The following is a 13640-nucleotide window of genomic DNA, read 5'->3' as shown; positions in this document are numbered from 1 at the left end:
GCGTCTGATAAATGCTGTAAATGTAAATGTTTACCCGTCATCCAGCTTGACAGGCATGACAAGTTAGCATTAGCGTGTTAATAACAGTAGTAAAGCAGGGGTGCTATAGTATCTTTGCATTAAAAGACTGAAGACATGTTTTTATTCACTAGCTTTTTTTTGGACCATTCATTTTACAATCTGTCATGTATAGCTACACTGCAAAAAAAGCTTTTCTTACCAGTCCAAATATCTAAAAAATCTTAAATAATTAAGATTACCAGACAAGAAAAATGGCATGAGAAAATTAAGTGATACTTAAAACTTCTGTTTGAGATTATATCTCATTAAGATTAGTTTTCTTACCCCATTGGCAGATAATTTTGCTTGTTTTAAACAAACAATCACTTCATTTTGAGATGTTTTATCAGAAAACAAGACATAATTTCTTATGCTATTTCATGTGTCTAGTAAATGTATCTTGATTTAAGATTTTTTAGAGATTTGTACTGAAATCAGGACAAAACTACTAAGTTAGAAAAGCATTTTTTGCAGTGTGTGTGTGTGTGTCAGTGTGAGAGTTTGTGCGTGTGTGCATCTGCGAGTGTGTGCATCTGCAGTGTAGTGTAGAGAACAAGTTCTGACATTCAAACAAATCCTGTTAAATTTTCTGATTTGTATTGTTCTTTATTTTTTTATAAATTATTTATCGTTCTGGCAGCTCAGGTGGCACTTTATTTAAAAAGTCTATATTTGGCAGATGTAAAGCATACATGTGTATGTTTTTTGTGTTAGTCAATTTTTATTTTATTATTATTATAACAGCTCAAGGAGCAACAGGTTTGTGCACTTTCTAAAGATTTTGGTTCTGTTTTTGAATAAAGGGTTGGAATAGAATGCTTTTCTTGTTTTTTTTAAAAATCCGATTCTACGATTAATCAAAAAATAAACGACAGATTGATCGATTATTAAAATAATCGTTAGTTGCAGCCCTAGAAAGGACCCTGATCAAGATGCTGTCAATCATCTATCTATTGAGGTTCCAATCATCTCAGAACCACATCAATGTTTTTATTTAATAATTCTGATTATTGCACACATTCTGGTGAACCCATCCAATGCACAAGACTTTTTGTAAAAATTGGCTCATCTTTTACAAACGCTCAGTCAGGTTGTGGTCCTAGGGTAAGCAATACATTAAAACAATGCAACACAATGAAGAACTCAGATTAGAAGAAAATTGCTAACATTCACTTTAAAAGTATTTGTAAAACCTAAAAGCACTTCACTATATCATAACAAAATTTGATAAATAAAAGAAGAAAATGTGACTTCTGCTATATAAAGGACAGAAAAAAAGGGAAACCCACCACCACCCCCTAGAGTGAACTAATCAAAGTCCAAAAGAATACAGTAAAGTCATAAAGGTGGCAATGGTTGCTCTGAAACGGCTTTTTACAAGACATATATCTGTAGTAGCCCACCACACCAAGAAAAGATTAAACAAAGAAAACAGGATACAAACGGAAACTAACCAACATGCGTGAGGCACAAGACCAGGAATATAAACGAACACCGGTAACACAATGTCCACATTAATGCAGCAGCGATTAATCTGCATGCTGCTTCATGGGTTTTATGGAGTCCCAATACATTAAGCCTGATTGGTGTCAGTTGGGATGGATCAGGACTGCATAATCAGCTGCATAGTCACCTGCTGTGATGGACCCATGGCCCCGAGACGTCATACTACCCTCCACTCAGCGGTTGATAGTAGCCTAGTGGGTAACACACTCGCCTATGAACCAGAAGACCCAGGTTCAAATCCCACTTACTACCATTGTGTCCCTGAGCAAGACACTCAACCCTAAGTTGCTCCAGGGAGACTGTCCCTGTAATACTGATTGTAAGTCGCTCTGTATAAGGGCGTCTGATAAATGCTGTAAGTGTAAATGTAAATGAACTCAAGGCTCCGAGGCACCCAAACTCCATGGTGGAGTGAGGAATGGCAGCGACAACCACAGGTCTCTGGCACTGCTGTAGCTGGCAGTCCTCCCTGGAACTGAAGGACCTGGAACCTCCAGTTGCTGTCCTGTCGTGTGACATAGCGCCTGCTCCTGCTCCACGGGACACCTGCACACATCAAACAGGGTTGATCCTTCTGGACACATGCAGGCCTTGTCTCTGCACATCCCCTTTGACACTGAGTCCCTCCATGCCACCCCCAGGGAGGCGTTCCCGAACTGCCCGGAGACCGTTGCACATACCTCAGCCCCTGCTACTGCACGCCTCTATTGTTTGTGTGGGGGGTTTGTTGGACCCCTTCCAGCTCAGCCCTCCTTCGCCCCCCTCGTCTTGCCTACCTGGGGACTCTTCATGGCCTTGAGGGGGACCCTGGCCCACCCTCCTCACTGGCTACATGAGGTTGCCCATCGCTTCCTTGCCCACCCCCCCCGATAAGGAGACTCCAACTCGCAGTGCCACGCCACCATTCCCTGGCGTCAGGGACCTCCTCCTCGGGGTTCTGATTGGCAATGCCAATGGGGGATGAGAAGAGGGTTGACAGGTGCAACATACAGATACCACACACACATGCACACACATTAGAGAGACAGACAGAACTGCGGTCCTCTGGCAATCCGTCTAGTCTCTCTGTGAGGTGTGACCTTCTCTGGAGGTGGGAACTGAAGTGCCAACCAAGGGACATCTACACAGCCACCCAGCGCTGTCACCCCTCTGATAAAGAATGAGTTTCCGATTAACACAGGAGAGGCGGGGTTACCTCGAGGCAGGACTGACAGCGCAGCATCTGGCTGGCAACAACCCATCGCATACTTCGTCCACTGGACCGCAAAACTCCTCCTCGCTCTCGTCATCTTAGTGCACCAGGAAGTCATGTGGGCCCACACCACACTGGCGACGATCCAGGAAGGACACTGTGGGAGGTACAGACCCTGCACTGTCCAGACACCAGCTCGCCTTGTCCTCACTCTCGTTGCTGTCTGTGTCATCTGCATCAACAGGGAGACTTCACAGCAGCAGTCCTCACCTGACATCTCAAACATGGTGGGGGGGATGGGCCGTCCTCCATGACCACACCACTTCCTCACCATGGTCATTGGCCTCCTCGTCGCTCTGCCAACTGCAGATTGTGCCACTTCCAGGAGACCAAAACAAAAGAAAAAGGATACAAATGGAAATTAACCCACAGGCCTGAGGCACTAGGCCAGGAACATAAACAAACATTAATGCAGCAACGATGTCTGCATGCTGCTTCACAGGTTTAATGGAGTCCTGATACATTAAGACTAATTGGTGTCAAATGGGATGGATAAGGACTCCATAAACAGGTGCATGGGCACATGCTGTGATGGCTCCATGGCCCAGGGACCACTGGATAAATAATCAAGTGTTTACTCTGTAAAAGACAAATCACAAATTCCTGTTCATGAAGAGTATTTTTATATTACATGTATTATTTATAGTATTTTATGTCATATTATACACTGTATGATGTCATTATAAAACAAAGAACAGACAACAGACAGACAAACAGATGTATACAAATGAAAAACAACACTGTTTAAGGCAAACCAATTATTCAACCCAGGCCAGGATTCGAACCCGGTATTTCCACCATAAAGGTGAATGTGTTACCAATACACCACCAGGGTTTTTTGTTTGGTTTGTGAATTCATACTGGTTCACAGAACAACCAGTAGTTTGACTAAATTTAGTTGCCTATTTAAACTAATTATAACTCAATTTTGCCTTGGAAAGCAGTGAAAGGTAAAAGACGATAGGATAAACGGATGAAGAGGGAAGAGTGGAATCATTGTTGAATTAGTTAATTTTGTGGAATGGGTAAAATTGTGCAATTAAACCTGTAGGACTAGATGCAGTTGGAATAATAACGAGTAGAAGAAGAAATAGAAAAAGAAGATTTTGGTTTTCCAAACCAAAATAATCCAAAACAATCCAAGCCATAATAATTGGAAATAATGTTTTGAATGTCTTGAGTGTGGGAAACCGGAGTACCCGGAGAAAAACCCACGTGAACACAGGCAGCGCATGCAAACTCCACACAGAAAGAACTCGGGCCAGGACTAGAACTCAGTTTCTTTCTATAAGGCAGCAGCTCCAAGCACTGTACTACCGTGTCACTACTTTTTAAGTGATTGTCACATGTGATACACAGCAGCACAGCACACGGTGCACACAGTGAAATACATGCATTTAACCCATCACCCTGAGTGAGCAGTGGGCAGCCATGACCAGCGCCCGGGGAGCAGTGTGTGGGGACGGTGCTTTGCTCAGTGGCACCTCAGTGGCACCTTGGCGGATCGGGATTCGAACCGGCAACCTTCTGATTACGAGGCCGCTTCCTTAACCACTAGGCCACCACTGCCCCTAGAATTACACACAAAAACACACAGACATTATATCAATTACATCAAGTCCTGTCTATACTAATTACTTAAATTACATATTGCGTACTAACCATTATTACCTTACCTAATACATACTGTTATAACCTAACTTACTACAAACCACTTACTAACTAATATTACCTAATCTACTACAATAACTATTAACTTACTACATATTACTAAATAACTATTACAAACCTAACTCACTACATATTACCTAACTTACTTCCCCATTAGACCAAAGGGTAGTGCCAGCGGTCAGCCAATATGCTGCAGTCTATCCCATTACGGGTGATCTTCTCGCTGCCGCTGAACCTCTCTTTTCATTTCTTCTCACTCTGATATCATGCTGGACGATGTGAGGCGAGAATGTGGTTTCCCCCAAATGGAAAGCACACAGGACTAGGTGGATTTGGCTTTTCCATCTAAGTGCTGAAGAGACATACCAGGAGAGTAACTTAATAACTTTTATAACTATTACTTCCTAACTTACTACATACTATTATTGTCTAACTTGCTACATATAACTTAATAACTTTTATGGCCTGGTACTACATTATGACGTACTATATTACCTAACTTACCTCTCACTTACCTCTGGCCAAATGTAAGGGTAGTGCCAGTTCTCAGCTGGTATGCTGCACTATATCCCATTACAGGTGTAGGCTTGGCTAGGCAGAGGCAGCATGGTGGACGTTCCAGGCTGGGGTCTTCTGTGGACAGCTTGTCTTATTCTTCCCTGACAAGGTGCCTGGACGGGTCTTCCGGGCTGTAGTGTAGGAGAAAGGTGACTTGACCGTGGTGCCTGTCAGGGGCAGGGGATGTCCCTCCAATTTCTTTGACCTTTTTGCTGGTTGGGCATTGGGTCAATCAGAATAGCCAAACCTTCAACAGAGACAATAACAACATTTACCACGAGAGTAAAATCTACAACAGTAACATGTAAGAATTAACAAGATAATTGAAAATTTTGCGCTTGTTAAAATTGTTCGTTGCTATTACCTCTGATTCTATCCACTTTCTGCCATGACAAATGCAGTTTCCCACCTGTAGGACTAATAAAAGTGAATCTTATCTTATCTTATCTTATTGTGCCTTCCCTCTCTCTCTCAATAAACTATTATGCCAACATTCTCAATATTGCCCACAATTCCATAGTCATTGAACTCAACTTTGACTTTATGTATTTTAGGAAGTTCTGGCTGGGCAGCAGCTATCAGTAAAGGAGAAAAAGAGAAGAAACAGGGAATATCAAAGCAGAGAGAGAAAATACACAGTGAGCCAGAGTAAAAGGAGGAACACCTCCAAGACGGACAAGAGATTGGAGGAAGGGAAGATAAAAAATATCAATCACTTGAATGAAATGTAAAAGAGAAGTCAGAGAAAGGCTTGGAAACGTAGACAACCGGAATCTAGATAATGTAAGAGAAAGGTCTCAGGTCACCATTAACTCCCCCAGATCAGGATCAGGCTAAATGACAAAAAAATATTTAAAAAAATGATTATAATCATTAAACTGTTCAAGAAAACACCACCAAAAACATGTGAAAGTTTACCCTCAGTCAGTTTTGTCCAGGCCCGAGCACCCAGTAGATATGCAGCAGCAGGATGCTGAACTGGGTCTGGACTGTCGTCCTGTCGTCTGTCGTCTTCTTGCTGCTGTCGATTCCTGGATGTCCCGGTCCTCCCTCGTGGTCCTGGTTGTCCCATCTCGCTGCTGCTAAGCCTCTCTTTTCATGTCTTCTCACTCTGACGTTGTGCCGGACGAGATGAGGCAAGAATGCTGTTTCCTCCCAGATGGAAAGCACACAGGACTGGATGGATTTGGCTTTTCCACCTGAGTCCTGAAGAGATGGGGCAGCTGGGTCCTGGGGGTGGTCGGGTCTGACTGTGTCCCGGTGGCCTTCATGCCTGCTTCTGGTGAACCGGTCTCAGTGGTGACAGGCAGAAGCAGCACGGTGGACGTTCCAGGCTGGGGTCTTCTGCAGGGACAGCTCGTCTCGTTTCTCCCTGACAAGGTGCCTGGACGGGTCCCCCTGGCTGTAGTGTAGGGGAGAGGCGGCTTGGTCACTGTGTTGACCTGTGATGTCCCGGCCTTGGGGTGTCGCTGGGGCTTCTTGGCTGCAGGGTATCGCTCCAACGTCTTTGACCTTTTTTCTGGTTAGGGCATTGGGTCAATCAGAATAGCCAAACCTTCAACAGAGACAATAACAAGATTTACCATGAGTGTAAAATCTACAACAGTAACATGTAAGAATTAACAAGATAACTGGGAAAGTTCTGGCTGGGCAGCAGCTATCAGTGAAGGAAAAAAGGAGAAGAAACAGGGAATATCAAAGGAAGTGGAGAGAGAAAATACACAGTCAGAGTAAAAGGAAGAACACCTTCAAACCAGAAAAAGAGAGTGGAGGCAAGAAAGATAAAAAATATCAATGACTAATGAAAGGGAAAAAAGAAGTCAGAGAAAGGCTTGGAAAAGCAGACAACCGGTATCTAGATAATGTAAGAGAAAGGTCTCAGGTCACAATTAGCTCCCCCAGATCAGAATCAGGGTTAATGATAAAAATAAAAAAAAAAACATGAGAAGAAACATGTCGTGGCCCGAGTGCCCAGTAGAAATGCAGCGGCAGGGCGCTGAACTGGGTCTGGACCGACCTTCGTCCTCTTGCTGCGGTCGGTTCCTGGATGTCCCGGTCCTCCTTGCTGCTCTCTCATGGTCTCCATCCTCATAAAAATGCAATCTGGCAACTTTGATCAGCTTCTATTTCTGTTGAAAGAATTTCAAACATGATGACGTCACTGACCGGCACGCGTTGCATTTTTCAGAAAGATGAATTTGTTGTGAAATTACATCTGAATTCACCTTTGTGAGCAGTAAAAGTACACAAACGAGTCACACAACCAGACTACAACATGTAAATTATTTCCTTCCATGTTTTACTCACTCACTACACACAGTGAAGGGCCAGAAATATTACACTTGATACTAATTCTGCACATCTTTTTTACCCTAAACAAGTTTCCTTAACAAGGAAATGTCCATATTATCATAATCCTGTGTGCATATGTTCCAGGTGAATTCTACAGTGAAAACAGTGTTGGGCCAGGCAGGTAACACTTGATACTATTTCTACATGTCATATTTTATAGTAAACAAATAAGATTTCAGTGGCCCAAAGCTTTTAAACCCTATTTATTGTATCTGGAAATGTCCATATTCATCATAAACCTATGTGCTTTTAGGCAAAGATCCCTGCTGAATTTTACAGTAAAAACGGTGTTGGGCCAGGCATGTAACAAGTAATACTATTTCCAATAGTTCAGAATTTTTAGTGGATACATAGATCATTACCATATACAGCTTTATGTTCATTTCTGAAACAGATTTCCTTATTTGTCTCGGGGAACTACACACCTACAGGCGTAATAAGGGTATTGCAGTTTTTAAGGAGCTGAGAATAAGGAGCTAACTTCAGCATCGTAAAATGCAAGGTAGTGATCAGGCTTGACTCAAGCCAGCATAGGTTCTGAGTGCAGGATAGGAGGAGAGAGCTGTCAATCATGTGTCAAGCACATGTATACGTTGCATACATGTATGATTATATTAAATCATCTTGATAATATCATAAAGCTAAACTAGCCTACATAAAACAGTCCAGCAACAGGGCCATTTTGTAGACAATGAACTGCAATACATACAGGCTTCAGTACAGAAGCTGTGTCTGTCCTGTGTGCTGGGGGCGCTGTAACCCACCAACAGCCTGCTTGTATAACTATAGAGAATGAACTAACGGATGATTCTCTACGTGATAAACAGGACAACAACGTCACTGGTCTACAAGCTACAAGTGTGCTATTAAGTTTAACATATGATAGCCAGGACTAAGAGTTAAAATGTGGTCCATTGTTTGAATATTTTAACCTGATACACTATTCAACATAGCATATATAAACTGAACTTTGAATGTCTGGGTTATAATAATAATTTGATTTGAATTTCATTGAAATTATTAAAAATATTACATTGCAAGAGGTAACTGTGTTTCAAATGTCTGCAAAACAGTCTTTTAAAAATACATTGAAATTAAACATTCCACATTATCTGAGTACTCATCTTAAATATAAGGACAAGTAAAAGTGCAAATAATACAGAAATCTTTTAAGTGTAGGCACACACACTTAAAACTGTACCAGGTACTCTGGAAGGTACGCCTTCTTTGGGTTAACTGCCAGTCTGACATTGTGCTCTTTTACAGTGAGTGGAGTGATGCAGGAATCTGGTGGGGGTGGAAGCAGCGCTGGAGTTTTGGTGTTGATGTGCTTCAAAGCGAGCAAAGAAGCAATTTAGCTCCTCTGCCAGTGAGCTTTTGACGTGAAGGCAGTGTGGCGGGCTCTGAGGAGTGTATGGACTGGTTATCTACGCTTTTGGTTTGGGAAAACCCAAATGATTTTGTCCACAGTCACATTTCCAATGCAGGATTAGTCATAGTTCAGTACTGTTCCTGTACTGAAACATGTACAAGTCTTTGAAGTTCAGGTGAATGTGAGGAAAGTTCCACAAGTCACAGCACTGCAGTCAATCAGATAGACCCTTGTCCTGCATTGATGAACTTTTGCTGCCTTTCTGTTTTTCAGTTCATGTGTATTTGTTTCAGGCCAATGTGTCTTTTTCTTTTCTGTTATTTGAAGCACTTCATTTTTCATATGTCTGCCAAGAGGAAGGTGCCATGGTGGCACTGCCCCCACATTGTCAACGGAGACCCGGAGGTGACCAGCAAAGAAGAGAAGACCAGCGAGAAGTCTCTTCTCTCTCTGACCATCCAGCCGTGTTGAGCCAGCTTCGTGGCCGGCCTCCAAGAGTTCAAGGTTTCACGGGCCGACTCCAGTCCCTGCCCCCCGACACTTCTCCTGACCTCCATCTATAACCATGCTTTTCCCTGGACCTTGTAATTGTTCCTAACTGAAGTCTATAACACGACCCAAGTCTGTGTAGTCATGCTGTTGGCTGAGCCTGTTATCTTTCAGTATTTGAAGAAAATTATCAGAGTCCCATGTCCATGTGCAAAGGCAGCAATAATTTCCCTTTGCTAAAGACTTTTTGGAGCTAATGGGCTCATTTAATGGACTCTGGTGCAGAGTCCATCATCGACCCTACTCATGCGATGGGGCATACACTCGATCCTCATTCATCGTATGATCTATCTGTGTCTGATATTTAATTGTGTGATACTGTATTCTCTGATCACATGCCTATTTTATGTGAGATCTCTGTTTCCCGTCATACCCCTAAGCCGAGTGTTCTGCTGTGTCATTGGAATGTTATGACCCCTTCTACTGCAGCAATTTTCTTTGCTGGTATTAAGGATGTAAAGTTATTTTAAACATTCTCTTGCTGTCAGAATACTGAAGAGTTGAACTTGTTATTTTTATCTGCATCACTGTATGAAACCCTGTGTCCTAAGGTTAAATCTGAACTATGGCTTAATGATGTCACTAGTATTGTATTTTTAGCCATGTTTTCTTCAGATCTCCCTAAGGTGATGATTTAAACTATTATGTTATTTTCTTCAGCCTTCCAAATTTTTTAAATTTGATTGATTTTACTATCCATGTATATTACTTTGTACTTCTTGTGTATATTTGTATGTCCTTTTATGCTTGTATGGCAGTGAAACTGCTGTTAAAGTGCTCTAGAAGTAAAATTGAATTGAGTTGACTTGACATTCCAAAATGGAAAAAAAACTTGATTAGCTTCAGGTGTGTATGTTAAAGGTTAGATTATTTAACATTATTACAAGTTCCCCTATGGTCCTGCAGTGGCTAGAAATGGCGATATGTATAAAGAGTGTTTCAGCCACTCTGTTGCGCTGTTCAGAGAGCAACAGCTCAGACGGTCTGCTCTGGATTTGTTCCCCTTATGTCGTCATAAGCTTACCAGTTCAAGCTTTTTCCACCCAGAGAATTTTCCACCCCTCCCTTGAACATCTCCACCGACCATCGTGGCTGGAAAACGTGCAAAGTATTGCAGTTGCTTGGTGATTTGTTCTGTCACACAAGACAATGGATTCATTTTATTTTTTCTGGAAAAACACCAGCACAACTTCCTGTCTGTAGCAAACCTTGTGGTTGGTGAATATGTTGATGTCGTAGTTTCCGGGAATGCCTCCTCAACATCTATTGACTCCTCCTCATCCTCACCTCATCCTACACCTCTTTGTGTGACTGGCTCGAAGTGGCTGTAATTCTGCACCAAGGCTGTATTTCGGATAGAGACTTCACTAAGTCCTATATATAAGCAAAAAAAAAATATGATGTGACCTGTAATTTTTTTGTATAGTTGGTGAACAGCATCTTTTATCCCTTTTCAATAAAAGATGCCATAGTTTCCCCTCTTATAATCTCTATCACCTGTGCATAAGTATGTGTAAGTTGGTATTTATGTCTTGCATGGTCACAATTCCTGAATACATTACCAGCACTAAAAGGACAATCGTGGAAGTGAATAGGCGTGTGGAATGCCCATGTTTAAACAGCTCATAAACCCAGACTATTCTAAAAACCCGTCCGGCCACAATTTCCAGGTCTCAAAACGAGGACATGTTCCAGTAAAAGAGGACGTCTGGTTACTCTAGCAAAAGCTTTTGTCTGGACATTTAAGAAGTTTTATCTCATCCAGACAACGCGGTAACCAGACACTCCCAACACTATCTACTACACTATCTACTAATACTAGTGGGTGGAAGTAGCCTAGTGGGTAACACACTCGCCTATGAACCAGAAGACCCAGGTTCAAACCCCGCTTACTACCATTGTGTCCCTGAGCAAGACACTTATCCCTGTAACTACTGATTGTAAGTCGCTCTGGGTAAGGGCGCCTGATAAATGCTGTAAATGTAAATGTACTACAGAAACCCTTACACTAAACCTATTATACACTCTAGGGGGCAGGTTTCTTTATTGTAAAAACATTCAATCAGCATAAAAAGACTCCAAGGAACAGGGCACTTCAACACATAAGAGGTTACTCACCATGCCAAAGACAAAGAAAATCAGTCTGGAGCTTAGAAAGGGGACAGTGGGGACTGCAGTGTCTAGAACTAATTTACATTGCATAATTGTCAAGTACACGGAGACAAAGAAACAGAAACTCTGGAGAGGAAAATAATCATAGATGTCAGCAAGGAGCCACGGACATCTGTCAAGATGATTGTTACTGACCTGGCTTTATCTGGACTCAATGTTTCAAGGAAGAGGTGAGGTTTTTTCATCATAAAGATCCATTTTACCCAAATATCGGCATATCAGAGCCCGTAAAAACAAGCCGTTTCATCAATCAAAGAGAAGCCATTCAAGAGTTTGGGCAAGAGTTTGACAGTTCTGCAAGAGGCACAACATCTATCCAATCAACTTGTGAGGAGTTGGAAAGATGGAAGTCTGGTCTACTTGAAAAGTTCAAAGCATGGTCTATAAGAATGGCATCCTACCTAGGATCCTCTGGCCTCTCTTCGTCTATGCCATCCCAATCTCTTAGAGTAAACATCTTAAAGCGGAAAGTTAGCAACTACCTTTGGAGATGGCTTCTTTCTCCAAAAACGTGAGCTGTATTGCACTCTATGGGTGCAACAACAAACTGCAGCTGCCGTTCAAATCCTTGGAAGAGGAATTCAAGGTTACAAGAGCTAGAGAAGTGGTGCAGTCTAGGTACTCTAATGATCCAAAGATAGCTGAAGCTGGAATCTAAGTGAGTACAGACAGGACTTCGTCTCTCCAAGGAAGTCATCACCACACTTAGAACAGACATGGCCAATCCTTAGGCATTTAGGGATAGCGGATGGGAAGAGCTAACTGCAGAACCACCAAAGCAGCAGAGAGAGTCTCAAGATGGTTGTGGCTCAAGAGAGAAGATTCCTGGAGGCAGGGGTCTGATCAACCCTGGCTGGGTCACCTGGGTGAGGGAGTCCCCCAAAAAAAGAGACCCAAAATCTTTTTTTTCTGCAGCATTAGACACAAGGAGCATGACATCATAAAAAAGAAAATTATGTTGACATTTTGAGGGAGATTTGCCATTTCATTCATTTTCATGAGAAATCACAAGTGTTGTCTAATTTCATATGGTGGCTAATCATTTTGGCCTCAGCTGTTGTTGCTGTAATGAGACAGTTCAGACCCCATATATTGAACTGTCGTTTTGCTTCAAAATTGGAGTGTGAAGAATACAATAAAGCTGAATGTGCTGTTTTAGAGGGGGGAACCAGCCAAAACATTTTTTAGTAAACAAGGGTCTAATTTGGAAGAGAACAATGACTTTTAAAATAGCAAGTTAAATATTTAGTCATGTAAATGATACAACATTTTTCTCTTTTTCTTTTACTGGAAAGCATGTGCATTAAAGCATGCACAACTATATGAACTGTATGTGGCTTTTATAGAGTTTTTAGATCCTCAGATGCATTTATTTATTTCAATGAAATTGAGAGAATGAAGTCTTATAGACCAGGATATGACCTTTGCCTTGACTAGAAACTGGGTTGCATCTTTTGAGATGCATTTGATTAATGGTGTAAATGAAAATTAATCATCAAGGTGGTACTGAGGTCACCTTGAGTGCCCACAGGCTACTCCCTGAGCGCCATGGCTGCTCACTGCTTATGAAGGGAGATGGGTTAAATGCAGAGGACACATCACTTCACTAGAATGGTCACTAAAGAGAAGGTTTATCAGTCTTTGATATTCATTATCCTGGATTTGTTTGGCTTCACTGTGTGTTATTGCCCGATGCTCATGTTGAGCGCACCTTGGTCCTGGAGGGCATTCACGTCTGTTTGTGTGTGTGTATGGCTCTACCACTGCTAAAATTACAATAATGAACTGCCAACAGTTTTACGTCTGGTTTAAAGGGGCGTGTTGTTGGCTTTTTTTTTCTTTTAATTTTTTTAATATTGGACTAGCATCACACCAATGGTGACAGGTGGCTTCTCTCCAGGGTGTTGACTTCTCACAGTCACCTCTTCCTTACCCTGTGAGGAGCATATGACCCTACCATGGTGGGAAATAAGAGGAGTGCAGCCTGTTAGATTACAGAAGCTCTTTAGATGACAGTAAACTGATCAGTAACTCACCTGTTAATGAGAGTTACATTTTTCTATACCATCAAGGGTTTTATAAAGATGAGAGAATTTGTTGACCCAGTATATTTTTATATAACGTTTGTCATAATGATATTCACATTAA

The sequence above is a fragment of the Denticeps clupeoides genome, chromosome 2, assembly GCF_900700375.1.
Source record: "Denticeps clupeoides chromosome 2, fDenClu1.1, whole genome shotgun sequence".
Classification (NCBI taxonomy): domain Eukaryota; kingdom Metazoa; phylum Chordata; class Actinopteri; order Clupeiformes; family Denticipitidae; genus Denticeps; species Denticeps clupeoides.
This window is presented reverse-complemented; position numbering follows the sequence as displayed.